The following is a 22,116-nucleotide window of genomic DNA, read 5'->3' as shown; positions in this document are numbered from 1 at the left end:
CTGTTGTCGGAGGTCGTGGTCGTTGGCGACGATGACTACCGAGAAATCTCAAAGGGAAAGTGGGGAACGAGAAAGAGTGAGGACAGGGAAGGAGAGGCGAGATCAGAGACTTTGACGTCGGGGGCTCTGGTGCAGCCGACAGTCAGACGGGAGGAGAGAGTGATAGAGGTAGAGAAGGGGACATCGACGAAGTCGTCGTTGGCTGGAAGGTCATCGACGACTTCGATCGCCGACGACTGCAAGGAGAAAATGAAGGGCGACGATCAGAGGGGTTGACGATAGCACCGAGGAGGATGGCAGCTGGAGGCTGTCACATAGTCACTGAAGGTCGCCGGTCGTAGCAGAGAAGAGGGGAGGAGGCAGAGATGGAGCAGAGGAGAGAGAGAGTGAGCCTACATCTTTTTAAAGATGCAGTCTCTCGAATGTTCGAGAGACCGGGTCCAGGGTCGAGCTCGAAATCAGGTTGGGCTTGGATCCGGGTCCGACATGACAATCCAACCATGGCACGTGTCCGACACGTGCCTAGCACGTGCGCGACACAGGATATATTTTTTTTAATGTGCTTTACATCCTACCTCCCTTAAAAGAATTTCGTCCGCGAAATTTCATAAGAAGGTGATCTGCAGAGATCACAATCTAAGTTAAACGATGTTAATAATGATACACAACATTTGTGTGATCCCAAACATATATGATTTTAAAGTGATCAGGACAACACATAATGAGTTTCTGAGAAAGGTTTCAAGCCAACAACTCGATCAAACCAAAAAGTGTTGAGAAACTATGTTTTGATGATACATAATATGATATGCTGTCATACATGCTTTAATATGATATGATGATATGCCTTCATGAAAATGTTATATTATGACTGGATATGATTTGTCATGCATTTAACGAGTATTTGATGCAAGGTTATTTCCCCTAAGAAGAATGGAGACAACCTGATAAAGTACAACTAGTTGATGCAATCATACTCTCTGAAGAAAAAGCTTGATGGGCCATACATTCATAAAGACTATCCTAGAAGATCGGCTACTTCAAGATGAAGATTTTTTTCTTCTTTAGAGTCATATGTAACAGAACCTTCAGAAGCATGCATATTGCATATTTCATATTACATGCTTTAAATATCATATAAGCCACCTATTTACAAAAAACTAAGTTTTCATAAAAGGATACAATATTTCAAAAAACCCTTTTTTGAAACAAATCATTGTACTTTCTTACAAGCATTTATCTTTGACAAGATATAATAGCTCATGATTTCAAAAGCATTAATTGTACCTTCTAACATGCATTTATGAAAAAAACAACTTAAAAAGATAAAAAAGCTAATGATTTCAAGTATGAAAGAAAAAGACAAAATGAATTAACTCATAATACAAAATCGTTTATCTTGAATTGACAAATATTGTTTTATATACAAAAACTACTTATTGTTTAAACAAGACAATTAAGTTTGAAAAAGATTTTTTTTTAATATACACTCAAGAATGTCGACTTACTTAAAGTCATCATTCTTTCCGTAAACATTAAATGTCACCTCAAAAAGCATTTGAGAAATGACTATTTATTTAATAATAAAATCCATACTCAAGAATGTCGACTTATTTAAAGCCATCATTCTTTCTGTAAACATTAAATGCCATCCCAAAAAGCATTTGAGAAATGACCATTTATAAATAAAGTACTTAACAAAGCATTTATTGTACTTACATGCATTTAACTAAAGAAGTGACGATTTGTAAGAAAAATATTAATATACTACATATCATTAAATTGAGTAAAGACAAAATTACATGATAGATTTCACTCCAACGCTATATGTACTATAAATCATTTATTATGAGAAAAGACCCATTACAAATTATACCTTATTTAAAAAGCAACAACGAATGGTGTACCCCAAATGCTACACTTATGAAAAGAAGACTTTTTGAAAAAGCAATATAGTACACTTATCATTTCAGACAAAGTTGTTTTTGAAATGACCTGACACCTCATATATATTCGAAAAAGCGAGCTTAGAAAAAGAAAAAGAAAAGAAAGAGAAAAAGTTAAGAAAAGCTCTTTAACAAAAGAATCTACTGTGTGTGAAAAGAAAAGAACATTCTGAGAATCTCCATTCGTGCATTCATATCATTCTGAAGGTTCTATAGGAAAGTATTGTAACCTTCTGGTTTTTGTTGTATCCCTTCTCTGTTGAGAGAAGTAGACCTCTGTGAAAGAGGGTGTTTCCCTTCTCTGTTGAGAGAAGTAGATCTCTGTGAAAGAGGGTGTTTCCCTTCTCTGTTGAGAGAAGTAGACCTCTGGAAAAGAGGGTGTTGTACTATTTATCCCGTAACACGAATGTTATAGTGAAAAGCTCAAGTGTTTTACTTGGGGACTGGATGTAGGTCAGTAACTCGACCAAACCAGTATAAATCCTGTGTTTTCTGTGTTGTGCCTTATTGCCTTTAATTTTTATTTTATCGATCTTTATCATATTTCACTATTCACCCCCCCCTCTAGTGGAATTTCAAAAAGTACGTGTGATTTCGATAATAAACTTGTCTTCGCAAAAGTTCATACAAAACCATAAAAGGGGTTTGGTAGAAGACTATAAGAATGTTTATTTGTTATCTTCAGGGATGAAGAGACTGTAAACACACCAAATTTTCCTCATCCATTTTTAGATACACCCTCCTCGTGCAGTGCCAACCCTGTTAGGTCAGTGTAGGAGTCCAACCCCGAGTTTGTGTTAGAAAATTACCATTTTACCCCTAGGTCATCCCAGACCCCAGTCAGTCGGAGTCAACCAAGCTCATTGGTCAGTTCAGAACAGTTAGAATATCAGTCATTTTAAGCTCATGATGAACCGATCATTTCCATTTCTGACCATTCATGTCAAAATGGGATCATTTCTTTAGAAATGAGCTCATTTCTCACTTGAATCCAAACCAATTGTCTCTGAGTCAGTCATTCCCAGTCAGCCATATTCCCTTAAGTCTAGCTTGAGCTCACCAGGAGTTCAAGTGCTCCAGTTTCATTTCAAAACCACTCCCAAGTGTCCAGGAGCCCATTTTAGCTCTTTCAATTAGAATTGAGCTGAGTCCAGACAGTTAAGCTAGTGTTCAAGCTTTAATTTTAGTTCATCTCAGTATTACTAATCTTTGTTCCAGCTCAAACCCAGCTCTGGTCTGCAATTCATTTCTCTCCAGTGACCATTTCTCACTATTTCTCTAAAAATGGCAGCTTTTCTTGACAATTAATTCAGGGAGTTCAGTTGAGTCGGTGTCTCGTCAGTTCATTTGAGTTCTGAAACCTTAAAACTCAGCTCAGTTCAGTTCATTTCAGTTCAATCTAGCTCAAACCCAAATTTTCATTGTTGCTCTTAGCCCGACAGAGACAAAAATCATTTCTTGAACCATTTTGCGATTTTTATCAAAATTATCACTTTTTGAACTGGTACAAGTGTCAATCAAGGTCCAATATCCAAAATTCTTCATCCAGGGTCTGCATTTCGCATAGCATTTCATGTCATTTCTCATTATTTCATATCATTTCTCAACATTTCATACCATTTCATCGCTTTTCATTTGATTTTCGAGATCCAGAACTCCAGTTTTGAAATTTTCAATCTAGAATTGAGTTTTAAAAAGTTTTCAGAAATCAATTTCAAACCCTGGGTTTCTAAAATTAACATTTTTACCCCCAATATTCTAAATTTGGAAATATTTTCTCGAGAAAAACAATTTGGATTTCTTTCAAACTCAAATTTTAAATTTTAAACTGGATTTGCTTGACAACGGGGTATAAAACTTCAAATTCTAAGCTTATTTCAAAAACTGCCAAAAATAGCCAAAAGTTTTTCTGAGGAATTTTACAAAGTCATCTTGCTTTTGTCACAAGTGGGATCCACTCTAAGTGGTGTCACACTGAACCTTTTGGTTTTTATTTCAACATTTCCTTTTTTAGAAATTGTGGGGGCCCATGCCAATGTGGCGCTCACTTTGAAACCCTTTTTGAAAAACCATGTGGGCCTATTCCAAGATGGTGCCACATGTAAAAAAAAATAATAAAAAGAAAAAGAAAACAAAAATTCTAGATTTTCTTTTCCCTCCTTTTTCTTCTTTCTTTCTTCTTCTCTTCCTTCTTTCCTTTTTCTTCTTTCCCTTCTTTTCCTTCCTTCCTTTCCCTTCTTTCCTTCTTTCTCTCTTTCTCATTCTCCTAAGGCCATACGGCTGGACCCATTCACGTATATGATGTTCCCCCTTTTTTTTATTAGCCCCTCTCAACCCTAAGTCCATTGAGGATTAAAACCTAAGTTTCTTTGGGTGGAATAGAAAAAAAGAACACAACCTATCACACGGTTGGCTTTTTCCTTCCCCTTTCCATCTTCTCTCTTTCACCTCCTCTCAGCCCAACCAACCCTTGCAACTCCCCCTAGCAACCCTTCCTGGATATTGGCTTCAGTAGCATAGCAGATCCTCTCCTCCAACGTTGAAGTGGCTACCATATCAAGGTGCAACAACCTCCTCTATAGCCGATCCAGCCCCTACTTTGAAGTGATGTCTCCAGCCGATTGACTCTCCTCCATTGATGACGCCCAGCAGGTCTAGACTCTCCAACATTCCATTAGCTCCAGCCACGTGACCTCCACTTCTTTCAGCCATTGCAGCATCATCCAGTGGTGACCTTCCTCTCCTGCCATTGGCACAACACCTCCTCCAGTTGCAGCTTTACCTTCAACTTTTTCAACTTCCAACCACTGCAACAGAACTCAAGCAAGGCCTTCCTTCCCAAGGTAAAGCCTTTCCCATGTTTGATTTTATGATATTCAACGTGAATCCAGTCCAAAAAACTGGATTCACTTGATTAAATGTGCCATTGATAGCCTTGTAAAGCTATAGGGTTGGGTTGGCTACATAAGTGAAGGGATCCATCCAATGGATGGATCGGATCCCTCTCACCCATAGCCTACATCAAATAAATTGTGTATCTTCCTCTTCTTTTCCTTTTTTCATTATTTATTTCAGCATGACTCCCATATAAATTGCATGTTTTAGGTAGCTTGTTTAATTAGTTTTATTGTTTTACTTAGCTTTGTTAATACTCGCTTAGTAGTTATAGCATTTTATTTAAGTGTTAGTCCAACCATTATTTTATGTTTATTTTCTTGTCAAAAAATCCTAAAAAATTTATTTATGAATTTCTTATTTTGTTATTGATTTCTTGCCTAAAATGTGAATTAATTTAGGTTATTAAAATTTATAAAAAAATGAAAACAAAAACTGGGTTTTTGAACCCCCTAGAATTTCCAGATCTCATTTTAGCAGGGTTGTTTGTCCGAGATCTCCCCCACGAGAGATTTGAATCCTTCTATAAAAAATATTGTAGATTCATGTTATAAGCTAGTATTTTCTAGTATTTTTTTGGGTTTTCCTAAAAAGATCTAGTCTCTGCTAAAAATCGGATTTTTCAGACCTCTGTGAAAATCTTGACTTCTGCTTGTCAGGGTCTAGACCGACCCTAATCGGCTATGACGCTTCAATCCATAGGTTGGATGTCAAAACCTTAAACAATGGAGTTGTTCCTAGTAAACGTCTTTGTCATTTCCCAGAATTTCAGAATTTTTAGGGTTCGGAATCCTAGTTTTCCAGATTTAAATCCCTATTAGTAAGATTTCGTCAGAACTAGAGGTCTGATAAACCTCTGTGTCCGTCCAATCCGTTCATCTAATCCCAAAACGATCAAAAAAGGAATTGTTCCTCTATTTGTCAGAGACATTGTCCCAAAAGTTTAGTCATTTTTTCTACTGTTTGCTAGTTTTCTCATATTTTTTTTAAACCTGTCAGTCTGCCATAAGTTCTAGAATCGCCGAATTCTGATCTGACGTGACGGAGCTGTCAAGCTCCGACCATAGGTCAAAACCAAAATCTGTAAAAGGAAAAAATCTTTGCGTAACTGTCCTCTGTCACCCCATAAATTTTGGGGAATTTCTATGGTAGTTTAGTACCCAGAATTCAGTTTAGATTTAGAGTTTTAGGCAAAATCTTGATTTTTAGGATTTTTAATTAATTTATGTATTAAAAAAATATCAAAAAAATAGATTTTCAAGTTCCATTCTGTTTTTAGGATTAGTCTAGGTGTCCATACCAAATTTGTGCCAATTCCAAGCTCATTTTCTTTTTGTGTTAGTTAATCTTTAAATTCAAAGGCGAAAATCAAGTTAAATTCAATAATTTGTGATACTTTTGCCATTTTAGGGTTTTTATCATGTGAATAAGCATATAGAATCATATTAGGGTTAATTTACATATTATTTGCATTTCACATTTCAACTTTTTGCAAAATTTATTTCAGAAAACCCTGGTTTCAAGGCCATAGTCTTGTTATTAGGGGCATTTTGGTCATTTTGACCTCAATTTCAAAATTCCAATATTTAATTCTCTAAATTTTCATGCATATCATCATATTGCATTATATTGTGTTTTCACATTCAGATACAGTATTTTCTTTGAACTTCACATAAATACTCACTCTTTTTAGCTTTGTTCAGAAAAATTTTTCCTCATGGGGCTTCTAAAAGTTTCTAACATGTCTAATTATGTCAACAACATTCATATATGCTAAATTTTTTTTTCTGAAACGCCTAATTTATGAGTTTTAGTTACCAAAACATGATAAACAGGATAAAATAGTGTGTATCTACTGAACCATCTCCCCATGCTTGAATGACACTGTCCCTAGTGACATGCAGAGATATAAAATTACAGTGTAGATGCACCCTAACAGAACTTGAAATCAAGACAGGAGAACGGATAGATACGACTTGATATGCGGGGCCTCTTGAGCTGATTCTTGACTGGATCATGCTCCACCACTAAGCATACGCCGATGCTCAGTTTTCAGTTAACCGAATCGATTGTCTGCTCTAAAAGCCATATCCTAAAGTCAATAACCTATACTCACTCAGTGAATGTCAGATAAACCTGCATGAATCAAAGCCAATGTAAGCTCACAAAAAATCAAATAACAAAACAGAAACATATGCTAAACTGAAACTTCTACTTCTAGCATACATATAATACATCATTCTGCTCAGACCCTATTCTTTGCCTTTAGGGTTCATCAGAGCCTGACCCGACAGGCTTCCCTCAGGTCTCCTATTTAGCGCTTCCGCTAATTGCCCCATTTGCGATTCTAATTTTGCAATCGACTGCGTATGGGAACTCAACATCTGGCTACACTGCTCAAAGGCATTCTGGCTTGAGGTTTTCACCTCGTCGAATGCTTGGAGCAATCTCTCCTCGAAAGAAGTTTGCGGGGCAGACTCTCGTGAAGGCTGGAGAGGAAAAGGAGTGGGTTGAGGATAGCTCGGCCTCTGAAATGTCTGAGTGAATTGAGATGGCCGAGTAGGCTAAGTCTGGGTGGAAGACTGTGGGTTCTTCCAAGAGAAATTAGGGTGATTACGCCACCCCGGATTGTATGTAGATGAATATGGGTTGTTCTGGGGCCTGGTGTAATCCTGAGCTGCCTGAACTTGCTCTTGCACAAATTCAGGATACTGAGCTGCCGAAGGGCACTCAGTAACAGCGTGTGCTGGGCTGGCACACAACGCGCACACCGGATGAGGTTGGGATGGGGTCGAGAGGAGCTGGTCCAACTTCCGAGAAAGCATATCAACTTTGCTTTGCAGCGCGGCAGTCGAATCGATCTCAAGAACCCCACCTTTCTTGGAGGTGCTGGGTGTGATTGTGGTTCTCTCAGAGCGAGATGTAGAGGTATGGTGCATTGAGTTCTCGGCAAGAGTGTCAAATAAGTTCCAGGCCTCATCCTCGCTCTTCAACATAAATGTACCCCCACATGAAGCGTCGATCATCTGACGATTGCTGTCAGACAATCCATCGTAGAAGCACTGCGCCAGTTGCCATCTTGGCACCTGGTGGTGAGGGCATTTCCTAAGCAGGTCCTTTATCCTTTCCCATGTTTCATGAAATTGCTCGCCATCCAGTTCTGAGAAACTGGTGATGGCTCGACGAAAATGATTCGTCCTACCAATGGGAAAGTACTTCTTCAGGAATTCCTGTTGAAGCTGATCCCATGACCCTATCACTACCGTGTCTAAGGATTTCAACCAATACTTGGCTTTGTCCTTCAATGAGAATGGAAAGAGGGTCAATTTCATAGCATCGTCCCCAAAATTTTGAATCTTCACTGTAGAACAGATTTCAAGGAACTCGTCAAGGTGCCTATAGGGATCCTCGTGACTAAGGCCGTAGAAAGATGGAAGCATCTGAATCACGCTGGCCTTAATCTCGTAGTGCGGCGCCCCAATAGTTGGTCTGCGAATGCACGACGCCTGGGTGTACTCCGTGGGTAGGAAGTACTCCCTCAGAGGGCGCACAGTAGCTTCGGGTTCTAAGTCCCCCATTTCGGATCGGTTCCGAGAAGAACGTATAATTCTCTCTGGATCCTCAACGAGCGGTTGGAGCGGGACACCCAAATTCCTGCACCCTTGCATATATTGGAACTAAGTCCAGATATGTGCAACGTAACCTAACTAACTATGCGACCTAACTACCTAAATGAAAAGAAAACAATAAACAACAAACAAAAACAAGGAATTGAAACTAAATGCAATTAAACTACGCTAATCATGCTAAAAGGGGAATTCAACTTCAAAATTAAATCTATTCTAAATATACTTAAGTACTGAAATAGGAATTCAAGCTATGTTATCTAGAACTCACCTGTCTAAGCACTCTAGAAGGATGAAAATTTATGAATACTAGAGAAATAATCGTGAATCCTATATGTACTTACTATGTTAACCCTATATTTACTAACTAATCCTATTAACTAGAAAAATAAACTGCAGTTAATCTAACTAAGCAGATATCAACAAATTACAAAATTAGAATTAATAGAGTATAATCGCCGTTCCCCGACAACGGCGCCAAAATTTGGTTTGACTTTTGTAATGGTTATTTTTAACACATTATTTTCAATAAAAGCATTTGGAAAATCGTCAACCAAAGATAATAAAAACTGACTTTCCACAGATGTGGCGAGTACGGGTCGAATCCACAGAGAACGGGATATACTCAGATTAAAACTAAATATTGCATTTTATTGATATTGAACTTGTCCAATTACAGAGAGTATTACACTGAAATCGAAATTGAACAAGAACATAAAAGAAGCGCACAGTGACTCAAGCCTGTGAACCCAAGGGCATTTTCGTCAGTTTACTTGCTGCGTCAATCTATCACTGAGACGAGATGCTCTTACGACAACTTAATATCACCTGCATGATATAAAAACAAAGTTAGTAAACTATATACATGAATGACTATTTCTAGATTAATTCTAAAATTAATCTCTAACCTAATTCTATGTAAAACGAGGAAGTACCAAAGTTAAGTTCCTAAACTACTTATCCTAATGCTACAATTAACCCTGGACCAATGTTAGAAACCTAATAGAATACTAACTATCACATTAGAAAAACTACGGAAATCAACTAGGTAAATGACTGTTTTATCCCTGAACAGTGCAAACTTGAATTTTGATAGGTTTTCGCAAACAGGAAGTGCAAAGGGTCAAACTAAGTCCGATTCTAAGTATTTTTCTTCTATTCTCTTTCTGACAGACTCAAGAGTCTGACGGATTTTACGGAATTGAAAAACTCATCCGGGAACTCCGGATATAAGCGTTTCAAGTTTGATAAAAATTATAGAACCGTTTGACCCGAAATCTAAAATCGCGTCAAACCTAATTTTGCAGAACACTTAAAAGGCAAACCAAATCAACTCTGAACGAGTTGATTTTTGGTTTGCACGCAGTTAACACACTAATGAATAGCATAGAACAGTAATTTTGAGAAAACTCAGATGATTACACATATGGTAGCAAGTGGAAATCAATGCAAAAACTGGGTTTCTCCTTCAGTACACTATTCATCTAAATGAATACAAAGCTTACACTATTGCTTGAACCATCTGCAATTACAGCCATTCATAGTTCTAAAATGAACTAAATAACAGAAAATACAACTAGTTAGGCTAAGAAAATAAAATCTAAATTAGCTAACTACGTTACCTATGAGAACTACAAATTAATGCTAGAACAAAATGTGAGGTTAGGCTAATTTAAACTAACTTACAAGTATAAATTAAACTAAGTTACAGTCATTAACTAACATACTCTAATTACTTAATCCAAACTAACTAATTAATCAGCCTTGAAAAAGTAAACTTAGATATGAAGCTAACTATCGATTTAATTTACATACTAACCTAATTCTAACTAATACTAATGCACTAATCAAACTAGCTACATGACTCAACACATTTATTTAATCTTAACTACATCACTAACAGCAAATAAATGAATATACTACCCTGCTCGAACAGATTTAACGATCTAACCTAAAACATGATATGTATTTCCAAGTAACAAACAAGAATATTTAAATGAATACCAATCTTTTCTAAGCTATACATATATTCAATTAGCAACTAATACAACATGGAAAGCATCTACTGACTACAACTAATCTGACTAATTTTATCAAACAAAAGATTATAAAATAGATAATCTACATGTTAACACATTTACACTTAAAACGCCTAAATCGAGTAGGGGCAATCTACCCGATTTGTGTTAATTCAATCTATCTACCGAAACTTAAAGCAATAATCCAATAAACTACGACCACTAAATCAGACTTTTAAAATATCTAATCTGCTGCTAAAGCTAACACAACAACTATATTAAAACCTATATGCGTTAATCACAAAAATCGAGTAGAATTGAAAGTTGATAATTAAAATATTGCTCAACTACAAAATATACAAAACAACAAAGCCTAGACTCGATCTACTATGCTGGTTCTAAGCACAAAACAGACCTAACTATGGCTGGGAAAACAGGGAAAAACATAGAAAAACATAAACACTAAAAATCCAAAAACGCAATTAGGGGTTTTATGCTAAAAGAAGGGGAAAGAGGAAGACATACCTGATTTCGGATGTCCGACGAATGGAGGGGTCGTGGGTGAGCGGAATCTGCCTTGTCTCTGCACCTAAAGGTCCTCAATGGTGCTGGCTAACACCTCTTTGCTGCAGGTTTGCTAGAAGGGGCCGAATGGAGATGCTCCGAGCGTGGTGTGCTGGAATGGCGAAGAAGGCCAGATGAAGGTAGGGGCCGGCTGGCTGGAAAGGGGCAGACAGCACCCCTTCCACAGCTGGTGCACTCCAAGCTGCTGCTACCTGCAAAAACGAAGCATGGGTCATTAGTTTCAGCAAGGGGAGAAGAGAAGAAAGGTCTGGGCGGTAGAAATGGAGGAAGAAGAATGGCGGCTAAGAGTAATGGTTGGCAAAGCCGAGCCAAACTCAAAGAGGAAGAAGATGGGGCGTATGGTGGCTGAGGAAGAAGGCTGGAGGAAGAAGCATCGGGCCTGGGGGGCGCAGCTTCCAAGGCAAAGACGCCTATTAGGGTTTTAAAATGAGTTTTTATAGCCAAAGCTCAATTTTTGGCATTTTCCAAAAGAAGGATTAAAATAAAACCTATTGCTGGGCGCCCTTTTTAGAGGGGGTTTTTAGCAAATATTTTCAAAACTCGAGTTTGGAGTTAATATGGGTTGAAATGGGTACGTTTTGGCCCAGATCCGAGGCCCAAATGGCCCTTTTGGATCAGAAATGTCCCGGTTTGCCCCGAGGTTCGACCCACTTCACTAAAAATGCGATATCTCTCTCGTTTTAAGTCCGATTCGAACGAAATTCGAACCGTAGCTCAATGACATCAATATGCACCTAAGAGTGGGTTCTAAACCTATAAATGATGCATTTATGCAGTGAAAATATGTTATGCTTATGCGTATTTAATGCATCATCAGTAGCCGTCTTCTTCCCCCCCCCCCCTTTTTTTTTCTTTCCTTTCCTTCGGTTTCTCTGTAAAATCTTCTTTTTAGCTTTTTACATTTCTCATCAAATCGTTTATTGACTTAGATTTTATTTCCTTTTTTTTTCTTTTATCCAATGGCATAACGGTGAAATTGACTTGCATGTAGCAATGTCGACCAACCCCTTGCTATATCGACTGGAAGGTCTCCTTCCAACATAATTCTTCATTTTTTTTTTTTACATTTTATCCTCATCCAAAATTTTCTTCAGTGATTTTCTGTCCTCGATTTTTCCTGTCTTTCATCCGATCTTTGTTCACTTCCTAAACAGTTGTTTTGACATTTTGATAACTCTTCTATTTTGATTTTATGTCTTAATAGCGTGGGATTATATCCCATCCATCAATGCTTATTATGTATGTTTGCTTTATCTGTATTTTCTTCACCTCTGGGGTTCCTCCTACAAACCAATGAAGAAATCCCTCCTACTGTTATCAAGGGAAAACACTGGAATCTATCAGTCCGGCTGCAGCCAAAAGTTTGTTCTACATATTTTGATATGTTGATTCATTGTGCAAATGTCAGTATTATTGGGTTTAGCTGGTTTTGAACCATTCCGTACCATAACCTGTATATTCCTGCTACAATGTTTTAGTCCTTCCCTCATGAGCTTTTACAAAATTTGGCATGGTTTGATGGGAACCACTTATGTGGTTCGTTTCCTGTTTTGACTCACTGCAAGATTCTATTCCATTTACTATGAGATTTACTTTGAGTCACTGCGAAAACGTCAGAGATATTTCAGCTGTCAGCTAAATATGTAATGAAGATGTCTAAACACACTTGTTGGAAATATGGGAGACATATTTGGTATTCTCATAAAATTGACAGAGGCTCTCGTTTCCTCAATCATACGGACCATCCCAGAGATGCCTGAAGAATGTGGCACATATAGGCTTAAAATGTAATACAGAAAAGCCAACTCATAGGGGCAAATGCTGGAATGTGTTAGTGACAGAATAATCCTACGGACTGCTTCAGTAATTTGGCTAATAGGGATTCCAAATGAGTAGCAGAGCGGAACATTCGCTGCAGCAACCTGTGTGATCTTTTTTATAGTCATTCAGCTCATAAGCTAATGTCAGTTCTGCCATAGCCTTTGCATACCATGGAAGCATGCATCATTCCTTTACTTCTTTGTGTAATGTTTTCGGCCCCTGCAAAATTTTCATGTTGTTTGAATATTAACAGGTTTTAATTAGGGTCTGTAGTGGATTGTCTTGCTTCTTCTTACAAAGCTAACTTATACTCAAATCTGCTAAATTGGATAAAGTAAGTCTGTTATTATCTCTGTTTCTTGCATAAATCTGGGGGTTAGCAATATCTCACAGGCAATCGATTTTCCGAGAGTAATTATCTCCTTAATTGTCTTTCTTTGGTATATACTCATGGAGATTAAGATTCTCAAGGATTTATTTTTCTCAGAAAATTCCTGCGCTTAGATGGGTTTTGGTACCACTGTGAAAGGATAGAGCTAGATGCACCATTGGTAGAAGTCACCCTGATCATTTTATTGTGCTAGTTCTAAGAGACAATCAGCAGGAGTCTTGGAGGTTCAGGAGGGATAATCAATGTTATTAACAAGTCGTTGATGAAGAAAGCAGCTACAAGGTATGATTCATTGTAACTGGTTGGAATCAATCTGGTGTCAGCCATGTGTCATTAATGGTGACAGGTTAAGACATGAGGACAAGTAAGTATTATTTTCTTTCAACTCGGCTGTAATTAACAAACCTTGTTGTCTATATCTACTGTAATATATGTTTCCATTGTACCAATCTGATCGTCCATGATGATGTATTGATCCCCTTTGTTTTTTTTTTCTTTTCCATCCTAGAAGCGGGTTATGTTTTATATTGCAGCATTACAAACAGGTGATTTAAACTTCTTTGTCCAAATAATTATTTTCTTAGGTGTAGTGGCAAAATCTATATACTTTTGGGTCTATTGAAAGTATATTTTGTTGAAGATTTGCATTACCAGGAATTAGGAAATTCAAAGCCCTGGCCGGGCCTCTTCATTTTAGAAATTAAATGTGTTAGCAGTAGACAATGTTGTTTCATTGAAATTGGTTTACCGGTTGCCCTGTGCTTGAAGTTGTATCCTAGCTCAACTGAGGCATTGAAATTGCTGGTCAATCAAATCCCTTGTTACCTGATTGAGAGAATGGCAACAAGATCAACAAGAAGTCTGTTTGGTGACTTCAGAATTTTAGTTATGTTGGTGTTCATACATAAAGAGAGAGTTATTTTCTTATCTGTTGGCTCATTGTGTTTGTTGTCATTATCATCTTCATTTGCTAATCTGAAGGAGGTCAATTTAGTATGTTATCATTCGTGCTTCTCAAATCTGAATAAGCATTGTCCATCGAAAATCCTAACCCATTTGGCTTGTGGTTTGCTTGTGAGGTGGGATCCTGTGTTAGCTCTTATTTTGGGCTAATTCCTAACATGATACCCTATCAAGTGAGGAGTATACCTGGATCGACCTTCATTGAATAAACTGTTCTGTCAAGAGAGTTGCTTGGTAACCCTCCAATGGTGGTGTTGTCAGATCTTTCGAAGGTCTGTCAAATTCAGTATGTGATCAGAGTGGAAAATCCTCAATTAAACTATGGAAGAAGGTTTTCCAAGATGCCTCTAGAAAGCTTTGTCATGTTTCAAGTTGAAGGTCATGAGCGTGGTTGCTTTTCAGCACTAATAAGACTGGTTATATGTAACTAGACTGAGTGCAGCTATTCTGTGTGAATCAGTTGATGATATTCCAGATGACCCTATTTCTGATCATGTTGTTTGATCCCAGAAATTTGTCACTGCTGAATCTTATCTTGAACCTGCTCTTGAGAGGGAAGGGTGTTATGACAATGAAGCCATACATGATATTTCAAGTACAAGGTTTTGATGATGAGCAAGTGGAATCAACTGCATTTCAGCTAAGGCTATGAAGAAATTGAAGAATTCAGTGAAGAATCCTTGAAGACTAGTGTGCAAATGTTTAATTCATTAAAAGTCTTAGATTCTTGTAAGAGCCTTACTTAGAGTGCATATTTAGGTTGCATTTCACCTTAAAAGTCTTTAGAAAAACTTTTCTAAAAGAAACTCTTTTGAAAATCTTTTTAGAAAACTCTTTTCTTAAATTTTCATGTTTATTAGTCGACCAATAGACTTATCAGTCGACTAATCCTTTCGCGCCATATTTTCTAAAAAGTCATTCTTGTCAAATTAGTCGACCGAAGGTTTTATCAGTCGACTGGACAGAATGTCTGTTTTCTGGAAAATTAGCAGCAGTCGACTAATGGTTTTTCAGTCGACTGAATAGAACATATGTTTTCTGAAAAAATTTAGCAGCAGTCGACTAATGCCTTTTATCAGTCGACCGAACAGAATGTTTGTTTTTCAGAAGTTTTTAGCAGCAGTCGACTAAAAGGTTTTTCAGTCTACTGATGATATTATCAGTCGACTAACTTTTCTCAAGTCGACTAAGTTTCAAAAGTTCAGATTTTTAAACGGCTCGATTAACAGATCAGTCGACCGACGATAACTGTCAGTCTACTAATAACTAACTATTAGTCAACTAACTGATGTTTCAGTCGACTAATTTTGCCGTTTTCCTGAAACTTCAAAAAGGCGTGTCTTTTCATTTTTCAAACGTTTTGATCGTTCGAAATGGACCGTTTTGACACCCTTTCATACTCTCAACGTATGAAATCTTTTAACTATAAATATGAGTGCATTTTACACTAAAAAACAACAATTCAATCGATTTGAATCTTGCTTTTCACTCTTATTCAGTCAAGTATTGATTTTCTCACTCACGTGATATTTTCACTTCAGTTTTTCACTCAAATCACTTTGAGAGATAGTGAATTCGTGAGTAGAGTGTTTCAACAACCTCAAAAGCCAATTGCATCTCATTTGCATTCAAAAGGAAGGCTCATAGGTTGTATTGTAAGTTGTTATTTCTTTTGTGTAAAAAGAAGGACTCCTTGGTGTAAAAGAGTTGTTTGCTTTCAGTGGGATTGTTACTGAAAGTGGGACCGGTTATGGTCTATGTGATCTTGTAGTTTACAAGGTTGATAGTGGAAAATCTCAAGAGGGTTTTGCTTGGGGACTGGATGTAGGTCGGGTTTGACCGAACCAGGATAAAATCTTGTGTTCTTTGTGTGTTTGCTTTGAGATTTGCAAAATCCTTCAATATTCCGCAGAAAGTTATAAAAGCACTATTCACCCCCCTCTAGTGCTCGTTGCCTCGATCCTAGTGCACTTTCATTTGGTATCAGAGTAAGGTTTGCTATTACTTTGATTTGACCATCATCTAGCATGGCAACTACAACATCTCAGCACAAAGAAGGAAGCTCCTCTGTTTGTCCTCCTCTCTTCGATGGAACAAACTATGGATACTGGAAAGTAAGAATGAAAATATTCCTGCAATCCATGGATCTCGATATCTGGAGAGTTTTTTCAGAAAAGTACCAAACTCCATCAACTGATTTCAGCCGATGGACCGATGATGAAAAGAAGACTGCTTCACTTAATGCCAAGGCAACGAATGCCTTATATTGTGGCGTTGACAAGGTAGAGTTCAATCGCATCTCTTAATGCTCTACAGCAAATGAAATCTGGCATACTCTTCTCGTGACTCATGAAGGTACGTCAAAGGTAGAAGAATCAAATAAAAAAGTCGCCAACATGTGTTTTGTAGCACAAGAAGATTCGGTAAGTCAATTTGACTATGATGAGTTATTTGAAGCATTTAATGATTTATATGCTAAATTTAAGAGTCTTAGTTCTAAAAATAAAGAGTTAAAAACTGAAAATTTAACTTTTGACTCTCAAAATAAAGTGTTACTTCAAGAAATAGAAGATCTCAAGAAGGAAAATTCTTGCCAAGCAATTGAGATAAAAGAGATGGTTCTCAAAGATGCTCGGTTAATAAAACTGGATTGGGATATAGCTTCTTTGATACTCAAAATAGACCAAACTATATGGTGAAAAATCAAAGACATTATTCTCAACCTTTCGTTTATAAAACTAAATTTTCTAGTTCTAATAGAAATGCATCTAGAAATGTTTATTCTAAATCCTTTTATAGAAAGAATATTTATTATCAAAGGAAACCAAAATCCAAATGGATATGGGTTCCTAAGACTAACTCTCATGGACCCGAAAATAGAAAGGGGTCAAATGCTCTGTTTTCTGATTTTGTTGTAGGTACACAACATAAGGAGCAAATGGATATTGGACAGCGGTTGTTCCAAACATATGACTGGAAGGCCGGAGTTATTTTCCACCCTCCAAAATAAGGATGGAGGAACCGTCACCTTTGGTGACAATAACAAGGGAAAAGTGATAGGTATTGGTAATATTGGTAATCCAAAATTTCCCTTGATAGAAAATGTTCTTTTAGTGGATGGTTTAAAGCATAATTTAATATCTATTAGTCAATTATGTGATAAAGGTTTTCATGTTTCTTTTGAAAATGATTTATGCTTAATTTCTGATTTTCAATCTAAAAAGATCATTTTTAAAGGTAAAAGAAGAAACAATGTGTATGAACTATATCTAGATGAATTACCCTCTTTTAATGAAAAATGTCTTATTGTTTCAAATGAAATTCAATGGTTATGGCACAAGAGACTTGGACATGTTAATTTTAAAATTATTTCAAAATTATCCAAGAATGATCTTGTAAGAGGCCTACCTAGAATACCATATAAAAAGGATCACTTATGTGATGCTTGTCAAAGGGGTAAACAAATCAAGAGTTCTTTTAAAGCAAAAGATATAGTTTCAACAAAACGTCCTCTTGAACTTTTACATTTAGATCTATTTTGACCATCTAGAATTCAAAGTTTGAATGGTAGCAAGTATGCTTTTGTTATAGTAGATGATTATTCTCGATTTACATGGGTGATTTTTCTAAAAAGCAAAAATGATGCTTTTTCAGAATTTTCTAAACTTTGTAGAAGAATTACAAATGAAAAATCTACATCTATTATTAAAATTCGTAGTGATCATGGTGGTGAATTTGAAAATGCATCTTTTCTAAAGTTTTGTGATTTACATGGTATATCTCACAACTTTGCTTTTTCTAGACCAGCTCCACAAAATGGAGTTGTTGAAAGAAAGAATAGAACTTTGCAAGAATGTGCTAGAACCATGCTTCAAGATAAAAATTTACCAAAATATTTTTGGGCTGAAGTAATTAATACAGCATTTATGTCTTAAATTGTGTTCTTATTCGACCAATTTTACATAAAACATGTTTTGAATTGTATTATGATCGTATACCAAAGATCTCATATTTCAAAATTTTTGGTAGTAAATGTTTCTTGTTAAATACCAAAGATAATCTTGATAAGTTTGATTCAAAATCAGATGAATCAATATTTCTTGAATATTCTTCTAGAAGTAAAGCATATCGTATTTTCAATAAAAGAACATCTTGTATTGAAGAATCTCTACATGTTGCATTTGATGAGAATTGTGAGCAGGTTATTCCTCTAAGCGAAGAAGAAGAAGCAACACTTCAAGAAGAACCCTTGATAGAGAGTACTTCTCAAGAAAATATTCCTCTTCAACTGGTTTGGAAAGAAGTTCTTAATCATCCACATGAACAAGTTATTGGTGAAATAAAGAGTGGTGTCCAAACTAGAAGGCAGTTAGAAAAATATATTGCAAATGTTGCTTTCATATCTAAATTAGAACCAAAGAATATCAATGAGGCATGCGATGATGAATTTTGGCTTTTAGCCATGTCTGAAGAACTTAACCAATTTACTAGGAATGATGTTTGGGATCTAGTTGATAGACCAAAGGATCATCCAGTAATTGGAACAAGATGGGTCTTCCGAAATAAGCTGGATGAAAATGGTGAAGTCATTCGTAACAAAGCAAGGCTAGTGGCACAAGGCTATAATCAAGAAGAAGGCATAGATTTTGATGAAACCTATGCACCAGTGGCTCGATTAGAGTCGATTCGTATGATGCTTGCTTTTGCTAGTTACATGAACTTCAAGTTATATCAAATTGATATTAAGAGTGCATTCTTAAATGGACACATCAATGAAGAAGTTTATATAGAGCAACCCCTAGGCTTTGAAAATGAGAAATATCCAGAAAAGGTCTACAAATTGAAAAGAGCTTTGTATGGACTCAAACAAGCACCAAGAGCGTGGTATGAAAGACTACAAAATTTTCTAGAACAATCTGGTTTTTCCATTGGTCGGGTAGACTCCACTTTATTTATTAAACATTTTAATTCAGATATTCTTATTGTGCAAATTTATGTTGATGACATAATATTTGGTTCTACTAATGATTCTCTTTGTAAAGAATTTGCTAAGGCTATGCAGGAAGAGTTTGAAATGAGCTTGATGGGCGAATTAAACTACTTCCTTGGACTTCAAATAAAGCAAACTGAAGAAGGAATCTTCATCAATCAGGGTAAGTATACAAAAGAACTTCTTAAGAAATTTGGGATGGACTCATCGAAATCAAGAAGGAATCCTATGAGTACAACTACTTCTCTTGATAAAGATGAAAATGGTAAAAGTGTAGATACTAAGCTCTACAGAGGTATGATCGGATCTCTATTATACTTAACTGCTAGTCGACCTGATATTATGTTTAGTGTTTGTATGTTTGCAAGATTTCAAGCTAATCCAAAGGAATCTCATTTAACTGCAGTAAAACAAATTCTTCGTTATTTGAAAGATACTTCAGATTTTGGTTTGTTTTACCCAAAATCATCTTCCTTTGATTTAGTCTCATATAGTGATGCAGATTTTGCAGAAAGTAAATCTGATCGCAAGAGTACTAGTGGAACTTGTCATTTCTTGGGAAATTCCTTAGTCTCTTGGTTTAGTAAAAAGCAAAATTCAGTATCACTCTCAACAACTGAAGCTGAATATATAGCGGCTAGTTTAGCATGTTCACAAGTACTTTGGATGAAACAGACCTTAAAAGATTTTGGTTTGAACTACTCCACAACAACTATTTATTGTGATAACACTAGCGCTATAAATCTTTCGAAAAATCCTATTCATCACTCAAGAACTAAGCATATTGAAGTTAGACATCATTTTTTAAGAGATCATGTGTTAAAAGGAGATATTTCGTTAAATTTTATTTCCACTAAAGAACAACATGCCGATATCTTCACTAAACCTCTTAAAAATGAAGATTTTATGAGAATTAGGAGAGAACTAGGTATTTGCTCATTTTTGGATTTATAAAAATGTTGATTTTTGAACAAAATCTCAAAATCGCACTATATTAGTCGACCGATAAAATTCTAGTCGACTGATGTTTTATATTTTGGAAAGTATCGCACCATATTAGTCGACCGATATATTTCTAGTCGACTGATGATATTTTTAGAATTAGTCGCATTATTAGTCGACCGATAAAGTTTTAGTCGACTAAAATTTTTTTAAAATCTTAAATAAAGGGACCCGACACCCCTTGGATTTGTTTTTAAAACCCGTTTTTTTTTTTTTTAAAAAAAGGCATTGTTTCACTTCGTACCTTTTCGTTTTTTTTTTTTAAACGAAACCCTTAAACCTTAAACCCCTCTTTCTCTCTTGCCTCTCTCACTTCCGAAAAACCCTCGGAGTACCGTTCGACTCCATCATCGCCGGGATTTTCTTACCGTAACAGGGAGACGCCGGAATCTTCTGGCCGTGATCTTCAAACGCCGGAATCCTCTTGCAGCGACTGGCGCATCTTCAAAACACTTCGGAACTCTCTTGCCGTGACAGTGCATTGCCGGAATCCCCTTTTGGCCAACCTCTCCTCACCGTCAGCCAGCACATTGTCCTTCATTTTTTATCGCCGGAAAGCTTTTTCCCTTTGCCGGACGTCATTTGGAAGCCGACATTTTGGTAACCATGCCTCGCACGAAGTCTACATCTGCAAAAGGTTTAGGTTCTCCTCCTCCTACACCTACTTCAAGACATGGTTTTTCACTAAGATTACTTCGCAACCCTCTTCTCTATGACACTTTTGGATCAATTTCTACACTACCTATTTTACCAGGCCGAAATGTTCTATTTCACTTGTTTTCTCGTTACAAAATAAGAGAATTATTTCCTGGTATTTCACATCTTTTTGATGCTTGTGCAGATACCCTTCACTATCCTTTTCTCATTCACTTGTTTTACACAAATTTACAAATGAATCATGAAACTGGAATTTTGTCTTCTCTTGTTCGTGATGTTGAAATCGAGTTTGATTCGAAATTCTTGAAATTCCATCTTCAGACACTCTTTTCAACACTATTGAAATGAATGATGAAAGAGTTTTTGAACAAATTCTTCTTCCAAAAGCACCTCACTGCCCTCCTTTCAAAAATACTAATCTTCAAACTCATGCACGCATTGCTGGACGAATCCTTGCCCACAATGTTCTACCCAAAACTGGTTCTTTTGATTATTATTCCACAGATCTATCTACGGCTCTTTATGTTTTATTTGGAAATATTTCTGTCAACTGGGCCAATGTGTATTTTACAAACTTGTGGAAACAAAAACCATTTCTTCCTTATGGTTGTCTTTTAACCCGTATTTTTAGACATTTTAAAGTTCCTTTAACAAATGAAAAGAACATTGAGCAAAAAGAGTTCTTTGATCAAACAATTTTTAAAAGAATGAAAATTAAATATCTGCCTCCCTTAAATGTTGATCAAACTGAACCATCTGATCCTAATGAACCATCTATTTCTGAACCTTCACCTTCTGCGACACCTTCATCTCATGCAAAAACAAAGAAATTTTTGACAAATCAAGACCATGATGAAGTTATGCAGATACTGGAAGCGTTGGAGCTGCATCAACACACCTTTCGTGAAGATGTGACTCAACAACTTGCTTCAATTCAGAATGATGTAACTGCAATTAAGGATTTGCTAAACTCTCTTTTCTGATCTTTGATCTTTGATCTTTGAAAAACATACTTTATGGGTTGTAATATTTTAAACTTATCTCTATTTCTGCTTATGCTATTTTTGCCCTTACTCTTTTTTATTCTGACAAAGGGGGAGAAAAAGATAAAGATAGCATTACTTTGAAATTGCAGGGAGATCTTGAGAAAAAGATGATAGCAATTACATTACAGGAGATCTTGCATGAGAAATGCAAAATTAAGAGAAAAAGAAAGCTTTGA

Source organism: Nuphar pumila, chromosome 14 (assembly GCF_984573655.1).
Source record: "Nuphar pumila chromosome 14, dmNupPumi1.hap1.1, whole genome shotgun sequence".
Lineage (NCBI taxonomy): Eukaryota > Viridiplantae > Streptophyta > Magnoliopsida > Nymphaeales > Nymphaeaceae > Nuphar > Nuphar pumila.
This window is presented reverse-complemented; position numbering follows the sequence as displayed.